The 10628-nt window shown below is 36.4% G+C and overlaps 1 long non-coding RNA gene across 1 annotated transcript; it reads left to right on the top strand.

The window, feature by feature from the left end:
* The first annotated feature begins 3438 nt into the window (after positions 1 to 3438).
* LOC111924755 (uncharacterized) lies at positions 3439 to 8729 on the top strand. Its single transcript, XR_002861844.2, has 5 exons — positions 3439 to 3570; positions 6998 to 7031; positions 7541 to 7605; positions 7743 to 7853; positions 7988 to 8729. It is a non-coding gene; the product is annotated as an uncharacterized LOC111924755 (long non-coding RNA).
* Positions 8730 to 10628: the final 1899 nt, after the last annotated feature.

Raw genomic sequence — 10628 nt, 5'->3', positions numbered from 1 at the left:
TTACTGAAGACATGACTCTATTGACAAAGAAAAACTCCTTCTCCAAGAGTTTCTATTCAGGCTTCTTTTGGCTAATACCACCTTTTGGTTGGAAATTCAGTGCTATGACACCATCTACATTGGGGCTGGGTCAGGCCAAACTTCCACAGGCTTCAGCAGCAGCAGCAGCTTAATCTCTTTCTGTCCATGTTTGTCCTCCTGCCTCTCATCCTGCACTGCACCCTCTGTAAGGGAACCATAGCTGGGACACCACAATGAGAGATGATCACTAGTGAAAAAGGTCAAAAACAACCTGTTAATTTTAACAGTTCCCTGCTCTGGTTCACTGTGGAAACTCTTGAGACGGGGGTCTGTGTCTTCTCCCAAATACAAGCAATAGGACAAAAGGAAAAGGCTTCAAGTTGCTCCAAGTGGGATTTAGATTGCATAGAAGTAAAAATTTCTTCCCCAAAAGGATTTTTAGGCATTGTAACAGGCTTCCCAGGTAAAGTGTTGAGTCACTGTCCCCAGAGGTATTTAAAAGACACGTAGATGTGGCACTTAGGGACATGGTTTAGTGGTGGACCTGGCAGTGTTAGGTTAATACTTGGGCTCTATCATCTTACAGGTCTTTTCCAACCCAAGTGATTCTATGTTTCAATGAACAGAGGAGGCATCTGGGAGTAGGAAAAAGCAGCAGAAACTGGGGAGAGAACCAGAATCCACCAAGCAGGTGTTGATGGTAAAAGAAATGACCTATGAAAAAGGCTTTCTTCTCTGACTGTCTCTATCTCTCTACCCCAGTTCTCATAGCCAAAGTAGTACTCAGGCAAAAAGGCCTTTACAAGGCACCCGAGTTTCTGAGTGACATTGCATTTTCTTTGGTTCTTTAGTAAAAACAGCTGTTTAGCTGTTTTTTAGAGCTATCTAAAAGGGCTGTGAAGACATCTTCTAAATTAATCTTATATGAGGATGCTTCAAGAGAATCAAATAACAATTAAATATGTTAGGGGTTTCTTTGAGTTTCTGTTTAGCTTAATATCATTCTGTAAAGTAGATGCAGTACAAAAAAAAAAAAAAAAGACAGCTTTCTTATCTAAGCTCCGTAAATGTTCACGATATGTATTGCAAATATAGGTTTAGATGACTATTTAATCAATACATTTTAGAGACTGTGATATAACAAATTGTGATTTTTCTAATAGCAAAAAAGTTTTCTCAACCAAATACAGTATGTTATATACACTGTACATGATCAAATGAGCAAATAGGAAATATGATCCAAAAAGTGGGATGTCTGCTAGAAAATCAATCAGACATGAGAATAACACAAGGGACTAGTCTAGCTGTAGGGAAAATAGGCTAAACAGTGTTTTGGGCAACAGTGACAGCTGAGGGGATTCCTACAGCTGTGTTCAGATTGGAAAAATATTATTTATCATGTGATAAATTCACAGAGGGTGTACAAGTGAAATGTACTAAACCTTATGGCAGCTTTCACTCTTTTACATAAATGCACACTACCCATTAAAGGAAGAATTTAGGGAACAAAATAGCACATTAGTTAATTAGGTGTGGGTGTTTTTCCCATCTTCCACAAAGAGTAATTTCTGAGAGTTGCAAACTTCATTATTAGGTGCTGTATTCACATTCTTAAAAGAGGGTGGTAGTGAGTGCTATATACTTATATAGCACAAATTGATAGAAAATCACCTCCGGACATTCTGTGCAAAGTAAATACACTGGTGGACTGGTGTGTTCAATAGTCCTTTGAACATAAAATTAATTTCACTGCATAACTGGGTGTGATGATACAAAACAGAAACTAATATTTGTCAGCCCAAATGCTCATTTAATAGTCCCAAAATAGCCTAATGAAAAAGGTTTTGAGTCAAATATTACTTCCTTTAGATCTTCAGCACTAAATAATTATACATTTTAAAAATACCAAAGGCAGATAGTAAAAACTTGCTGACGTGAGTGGGAGCTCCCTTATTTGTTTGAAAGGACTCGAGACAACCAGATACTTAACATTTTTAAAGTGTAAACTGCAGCTCCCACACACCTTCACTCCTTTGTGGACAACATGCTTTTGAAGAACATCACCTTCTTTCACCTTACAGATACCAGTTTTGTCTCCTCCACCCCCTCGACCCCACCTGCCATCTTCAATTTCTTTAGTACTAAAAAGATAAATTGTTTCAACCAATATATTCTGAAATGTGCTTAAAGACATTAAAACCAAAATGCCCTAGTTTCACTCCATGGCTCACTAGCCATGCTTTTTATACTGCTAAGGTGAATCCATTGATGCAGTTCCTGAAAGAGGTTGGAATGGTTCAAAATATCATTGTTGAGAAGGTATTTCTGTCAAGAATTCACTTCATAGACCAAAATGTGGACAGACTTTGAAAGATCTGCATAAAATGACTTTGGAAAATATCTGCCCATTCTGTGCTGGAAGGAGCTGCAGCTCAACAAGGTGCTAGGGAAAAGCACACAACTTCCAACAAAATAGCTGCTTCTGTTGAACACTAAGAAAGCATAAAGCAAAATGACAGGAGCTGTTGGTGAAATCCAATTGACATGAATTGAAGACATGATTTGACTGTACAGGGAAGAGAGGTGGTCAGGTGCTTCTTTCTGAGTATTTGTGAGGGTTTAGATCAGTGTTTTTCCATAGTGGTAACTCTTTGCCCTCTCATACTCGTTTAGGAAATAATTCAAACTGCTAAATGACTTCTGAAATTGGCATCCAGATTTTCTGGCCAGAAATAAGTGTTGCCAGCTAACTTCTATCATGTCCTTCCAAGCTTTCTGTCCCTTCTGATTGCTAGCATTGGAATATTTTTTTCATTAAATGGCTTTTCATATCTGTAGGAATTATTACTCTGTTTAGAAGCTGGAAGATAGGTAGATAATAGTGCTATTGGGTAAGCATGTAAAGTTTTTGTGTCATTTCTATTCCTGCTTCTCTACAACCAGAAATTGATTATTAATACTGCACAGGGAAGAGCCTCTGAACGTATAGATCTACCCCATCTGATATGGAGACCTTAAAACTGGAATTTTCAAACCCCAGCTGATTAGCAGTAAGCTGCCTTAACTGTGAAGTGCTACAATAGGGTTAATATTAGGAGACTTTAAACTCTTGTAGTCTTCTCTACGCCTGTACCTAAGTATGTGTCAGGCTTCCTCAGCTGTTTTATGTTTTCTTTATTTGGGTTTTGGTTGATTTGTTGTTTGGTGTTTGCTTGCATTGTTTTTTTTCTGGTTTGTTGGTGTATGGTTTTTTTTTGGTTTGTTTTTTTTTTTGTGGGGTTTTGTTTGGTTTGTTTGTTCATGTTTTTTGTTGTTTTTATTTTTAAGGGGTTGATGTTCGGAGAAATGTCTGTTTTCTGTAGAATTCATCAAAACAGCAATAGCACAATAAAGTTTCCTCTTGTTTTCTGTAGTCAGGAGAGCTGCCAAAATGAGCTGACACAAGTGCAGCACTGTCTTCTCCCTACATATGTCTTGGATCATGAGGCATAGCAGCATTTGAGCTTCAGAATGGTGCTTGAAGAGCATGCTTCATGGGGATATGAGCATGTAAGTAGGATGACTTAATTTTAGTGCATATTCATGCGTATCTTTCCTCCCTTGTGAGCAGTTTTTCATTAAAGGAAATTATTAGGTTCTTATTATTTATACATTGTTTTCTGTTGCATAGGGAGATTTTTCTGTAATCTGCCTCACACTCTGAAGGATTTTAAAATAACTTTCTGTCCATTAAGTAATTGGCTTAATGCAAGAAATAGAGAAAGAAAGAAATCATGTGTACAGGAAGCTCTCTGTTGACTTTTATTCTCTTTAAATTCAGACAATCTCTTCTGACCTCGTTGTTTTTTAAAAGCTTTTGAACATTTTTGGCTGGAAAACAAAAGAAAAGCAGCAACAGGAAAAAAAGGAGCCACGCAGTATGTTTTAAGCTAATGGAGCACCCCAGGGAGCTTGTTTTAGAGAGACTATCCATAAAGGCAGCAGCAGGGATGGGGAGATTCTCTGTCCATCTTCCCATATCCAGTTGGGTTTACATGATAGGTGGTTTGATGATAAGCTAAAGAAGGATGCTTTTGACCAATTATGTGATATTAATTTTACATATGACCATAAGGACTTAGATTTTTTCTAAAGTAAATGGCCAAGCGTAGATTTTCTTTTTTTTTTCAAAATTCACAGCAGACACAATCTTACTGCTTTATTCATGTTCAGTAGCACCTAACTCCTGCAAACCAGTGGAATTTTGTGTTAAGTAAGATAATAGTCAAAAGACTGTAAAATAGGAAGCTAGCTCTTACTGAAAGAGGCATTTCTGCCATCACCTTATCCTATCCTTACTGTCCAAAATGTAACTGAACATTGAGAAAATCCTACACAGGGGAGGTGTTATGCCACAGACAGCTCAGGCCTCTGTGCAACTCTCTAGTTTCCACATTACACACATCTGCCTGGTCATGGTATGAGTTTGAGTCCTCAAGAATCACTCGCATGAACACATATTCAGTTTTTTTCAATCAACTGGTTACATCCTAATTGTATTACAACCATAAATGCAATAAAATTTCTTGCAGAATTCTACCATAGTATATTCAATCTGGATATTGTATTTGAAGGTTATTCTATATAATAGCTATTAAAATGCCTATACTACAAATAAAAATACATGAAAATATTGGGTCATGAACACTGGTATAGAGCACTTGAGAGTGCAAAATACAGAGTGCAATGTGTCGTTATTTTAGGTGTTCTAAGAGAAAACAGGATGTATTGACAATAAAAGTAATTTGGAAGTTTTCCAATGGAATATTTTTATCTGCAAATGCATATTTAATGGGGTTAAGGAACATGCCATTTCAATGATAATTTCATCAAATACTCAGATACCCTCATTTAGATTTAAAATGGATATGATGTTAAGAAACAGCAGCAAAGATAGTAATTTAGTCTTAGGAGTCTGCTTTCCATAAAATGTCATTAGAAATGGACTTTTAAAAAGGGTAAATCAGAGCAACAGCTCAACACACGTGCTTTAAAGACTTCAGCATTTTTTCCCCAAGTACAGAGTAATCAAGAAACCAGAGAAAAAGGCAAAGCTGGAATCATAGTCAGAAGCCTCCAGTCATCCTGTGCAACAGGCTAGTATCCTAACCCCACTTATGGGCTTAGCTCCATTCTGTTAGCTAGTTATCTATTCAAATTATTTTACTGGATTAAACTGTTAGACAGCCATTTCCAGAACAGTTCAAAAGGTTACAGTTGAGTCAGTTACTTGCAAAATGACAGGCTAAGGGTCAAGAATTTAGTTTCAATAAGGAAAAGCAGTGTGACATCAGTAATTTTGGCTGGTCATTTGAGCCTTTCACCTTCTGAAATGACTTCTGAAACCATTTTTTTTCTGCTCAATATGAAAATATTGAAATTTGTAGAAAATTCTCTTTTGTCCCCTTGCTCACTTCTCCTGCCTACCCTTAGCTTCACTAAGAAAAAAATTGTGAAAACTTAACACCTCTATGTAGGGATCGAGGACATTTATGAAATGGGGTTTTTTTTTTAGCTTGATAACTGCAATACAATGCATGTCTCTATTTGTGTGTGTGTGTGCATATCAGTAGAACTGAAGCATGTAGCAACTGAAAGGATTATTTTAATGAATAGTTTCTCACATTTACCATTCCTCACAAAACAACCAGACAATGAAATACCATGGAAAGAGTGAGTGGACTGAATAAAGCTTCCATTGTGTTCAATGACAAAAAGTTTAGAGTAAGAATAGTCACAGGAGAAAGTCATGTCAAAGAATAGAAGAGACACAATAGGTAAAATAGTGAATTGTACTGATAAGAAAAAATGAAATATTATTTTTCTTGTAGTAAGCAGGAAGCAAGACTGAGACCAAAATCTTGCATATATTTAGACTCTGAAATAGAGCCTTCTAGCTTTTGGAGACTAATTCTACCATTTACATGTCTAATTAAATTCTGAAATCCATAAAATATTAGAAAGTTAAAACCAGTAGCAAAGTAGAGCCTGGTAAGTCTTTCAGAAGGGATCTGTGTGCTTTACAATAATAATAATAAATAAAGAGTATATACTGTTACACAGTGTGGAAATCCTTGATCTCTGTGTACAATGAGTGCAAGATACTGCCAGTATCATCTAGTCACTATGAAACTGCACAGTTGTAGTCACAGTGTCTGACTGTGGCTGTGAGCACTACAAAATTATCTGTGAAATGCACAGAGACTCTTTGAAAGATCTTTCCAGACAAAAATTATTTCTATCCCCTGGATGAAAATTGGTTAATATGCCGAAAGTTAGAATCCTGTTCAAATTAATATTTTCTTTTACCAGAATAACTGTGGATGTTCTCATTACTCAGATAAAATATCATCTCTTTTTCAAAGGCTCTTAAACTCTTGAGTGCACTGATGTTTCATGACAGCCAGTTCCACAGGTTAATTGCCAACTGTGCAAAAGTATATTGCTTTTCTAGTTCATCAGAACTTTTTGTTCTTGCATTGTGAGAGGATGAATAGAAGCTTCTTATTGACCTTCTGACAAAATATTTTTTGTTTTAGCTGAATCAAATATATTTCCTCTGATGTGTTTGTTTGGGAGGTTTTTAGGCAGTTTCCTTTTTTTTTTTTTAATTAAGCAGATCAAATCATCTTGATTTCTTCAGTCACCTAGAAATTGCCTGCAGTCTGTAAGCATTTTCATCACCTGTCTTTGAATACTATTTATTTCTTCTAGAAACATAACACAGTGGCCAAGCTTCTGGTACCATTAAACTCAATAGAAGTTCTTGACTCTTCATTTTTAAGGCCAGATTTTTGCCAGTGGTACAAGTCAGGAGACATTATTTGCTATTGCTGTTAAAGCATCTTCTGATACTTTCTTTTGTCTCATCTCTTTGACCTCTATTCCTTTGCATGTATAAGGTGTAATTGCCATTAAGCTTCACCATCTCTTTCAGGATATTTGAGAACCCATCAGTCAATGCAAATAAGGTAAAAAATACCTTCCACTAAACATTATTTTACATTTATCAAAATTTGCATGAGTTAATACTCTCTGCCCCAATGTTAGCATATTTTTCTGAAGTTTTCTGTGTTTATTTGGGGACTGTAATTCCAGCCCTTTTCTTTTATTTTTTTTCCTTTTCTTTTTCTCTTTTCACTCAGAAATGCATTTAAAATCTTCCAAATATATTATTTATGCCAACATTTGTGGTGCATCCTTTAGCCAAAGCAAAATTTTCCTAATTACCTAATGATTGTTTTCATTAAAAACCTTATTCATGTTTAGAAGCCTACACTTTATCATGCAAACATTTTTAAAATAATAATTTAATTATAAATTAATCTGTATAGTCAACTTTAAGTGAAAATTCATGATATTTATTTGTAGATACTGCATGGATTTGTATTCAGATAGCCATACAAGTTTGTGGGATTTGATTCTTTTTGGATGAGCATACTAGCTTTGGCTGCAGTAGAGATAATTTTCTTTATTTTAGCTCCTAGGATGAGGAGGAGTTCTGCCAGGTTACTGTTTCTCAGGGTGGGTGCTTCTCTACCAGTGGTGAGCAACTGATTTTTGTGCCCCTTGTTGCTTTCTGTTTTGTTTTGTCTTTTCCTCTTTTGAGTATTAAAACCTCTTAACACAACCTATGAGTTTTCTCACATTTTCCCTTGCTATTGTCTCTCATCCCACTGCAGAGGGAAAGAGATAGAAGCTGTGTGGTGTTTGGCTGCCTACAGGGTTAATCCACGGCAGCAAGCATTTCAGAAAACCCTATGATCATCAGACTTGTAAACAATAAGTTACAGGTAAAAAATGTGGGTGCACTCTCTATCACTTGTCATGCAGGGTTGCTTCTTGTTTATGAGATTTTTAGAACCTTCAAGGCATTAGGCAATCTTCAGAATAACCTGATCAAATAACTGCTGTTTTTGTTTTACAGAAGGAAAGGAGGCAGACATGTTACAGCAAAGACTTTCAAGGGTGAACCAAGGCACCAATTATTACTATATGAGTCTGGAATCTACTTTCTTTAAAGGATGGAGCTTAAAATCTGTCCTCAGTCCCTAAGCCACCAATATTCTGTAATAACTGTAAATTTGGGGCAATTGGCCAACAGACCTGTCACAGTTCGGTTGTGTGAATGCTGTCACAGCGATGTGGCTGCCATTTTATCAAAAGATTTCCCAGTTTCAAGTGGTTCTTCAGAGAGCTCCTGACTCACTCAGAAAGCAGTGTTACCTGGCCAGCCCATGACATTTCCCTCATCTTCACACCCACAAGTCAGCCCACTCTTCTCTTTTCCCCCTCTCTTTTTGTCTTTCCTGCTCCTTAGTCTTACTCAATCAAGATGAGCCGGTTATCAAAGCACACGTGACAACAGCTGCATGCATATCTATTTAGACAAGTATTTAAAAAGCAGGGTCATCCCATGGGTGCTTTCTGTCTGTTTATAATGTGTATATGGGCAAAATGTAAGAGTATTTTAAATAGCACACGATATAGTTTCATATGGAAGCTAACAGACAAAACTGAATGTACTGTGCTTATTTTTTTTCACAAGACAATTGGTTTGCACAATACCACCAAGGTGTCAATTGTACTTTAAAGAAGAAACTGTACAAGACTATCAGATATTTCAGAAAATATCCTCTGAAATCAATAAATGGTTCCTGAAAAGCAAAGGCAGCATATTGGCCTCAGGGTAAATCTTTATCTGATAACAATGGTCCCATTATCACTGGGTGCAGCTCTGCTCAAGAGTGATGGGTTAGCTCCTATATCAATGAGATGAATTCCACATATTTCCATATCTTTCAGGAAGATATTTCACATATAACTGAGCTATTGAGCCCTCTCCCTGCAATGTAGACAACACATACAGTATTACAAACATAACCTAGCCTTCACATTCTAGCAGAAAATGTGGTAATAAAGTTTTCAGGAAAAACTTAATTTATTTTGTATACTATAATGTATTCCGAGAACAAGAGATTTCCTGAGTAATTCATTATATAAGGAGCAGTCACCCAGAACCATATGAAGACAATTGGTTATGGATTTCTGGTAGCTGAATTGCAATCTCAAAATTTTAAAAGTGCCTATAACACTAAGGTTTATATATTAGTCTGATCATATGAATTATTTGCATAGTATTTTAACAGCATAACCCCAATTCTCAAATGGTTGCAAAAAGCTTACATTATTAAATTTTAAAGAATTGTATGAATTTAATGAAAAATGAGACGAGAGGAAAAAAAATTGAGTTACTAGATTTAATTTAAAGCAAAATCACAGGTAGGTTATGCATCTGAAACTTCTATTAGTTGAATATGTTGAATAATAGTACCATAAAACCTATGCAACTGAAATGCAAACAATAAAATATGAGCACAAGTTTAGTGTTCACTGTTCTGTAGTTAAAATTATTGTTAGCCAAATACACACATAGTGGAAGGAAAGGAGTTCACTCTTCCAAAAATGCATTCTGCTCATTCTCTGAAGCTTCTCATGCTTCATAATTTCACACTTTATATATATTACACAGTTAGAACAGAGGATAGAGGGCAGAATGCTCCCAGCTCAGCTTTGCCATTGGTATACTTCTCTGAATCAAGTAAAATCACTTACAACCTGTAAGACAATGAGTTGTGGTGACAAGTATACTAGACAAAGAGGGGAGGGAAAAAAAAGAAAAAGTGCAGCACGAATTCTACAGTCATTTGTTAAGTTTTGAACTTGTGGAAGGCAGGAGAGCTTATATTGCACTTTTGCCACTACATTTTTAATATCTGAGTTGGGACATATTTGAGAACTACGAGGAAAGGCAAACAGCCTCTGTTTAAGCTGTACAGATAATGGGTGACTGCACATCTTGATCATTCACGAGCTGAACTTGTATGATCATCTAGACTGGGAATTTGACTGGATTGTATCAAAACACTTCTTCTGCCTGAATACCCATCTTCCCTATCCAGATAATCAAAGCTCAGGGAAAGGGTGATATATGGGACTCCACCACAAAATGGAGAAGGAGTGGAGCTGAAGCTCAAATATGTAGAGACCCAAAAGACATGAAGCAGTTCTGGGTCCTTCAGCTAACATATGTGCATTATGTATTTAAACATGGCATGTAAAAAAAACAGATTTCAGTTATTGAATCATCCTGTTCAGGTGGTGATGAAGAAATAGGATGGTCACATTCCCATGTTGTCCCATATAAAATATGTGTGAAGAAACCAGTTCCCTTCCTTGGGTTATATGGCTCTCTTATGACTATGGCAATTTTATTTAGGGAGTTCCATGTAGGCCTTAGGCTGATGAAAAAATCTGGAGAAAGAAGTATTTCTTCAGAAAAGTGACTCACCTGATCCTTGACAGTCATGCAACAGAGACATACCGTGTGCAGTGATGGAGAACAATACAAAACAGATATGCTGATGTTCACACAATTTCCTTGAAGAGGGTTAAGATGATTATCTGTGAAACCAAGAAGTGACTGTGAGGTTGAGTCATCAGTGTCAGCTCCTGAACTGAAAGTGTGCCAAGACAGAATTCACCAGAAATATGTTATACCATATTTA

The sequence above is a fragment of the Cyanistes caeruleus genome, chromosome 1 (genome assembly GCF_971803275.1).
Source record: "Cyanistes caeruleus chromosome 1, bCyaCae1.hap1.1, whole genome shotgun sequence".
Classification (NCBI taxonomy): Eukaryota; Metazoa; Chordata; class Aves; order Passeriformes; family Paridae; genus Cyanistes; species Cyanistes caeruleus.
This window is presented reverse-complemented; position numbering and strand designations above follow the sequence as displayed.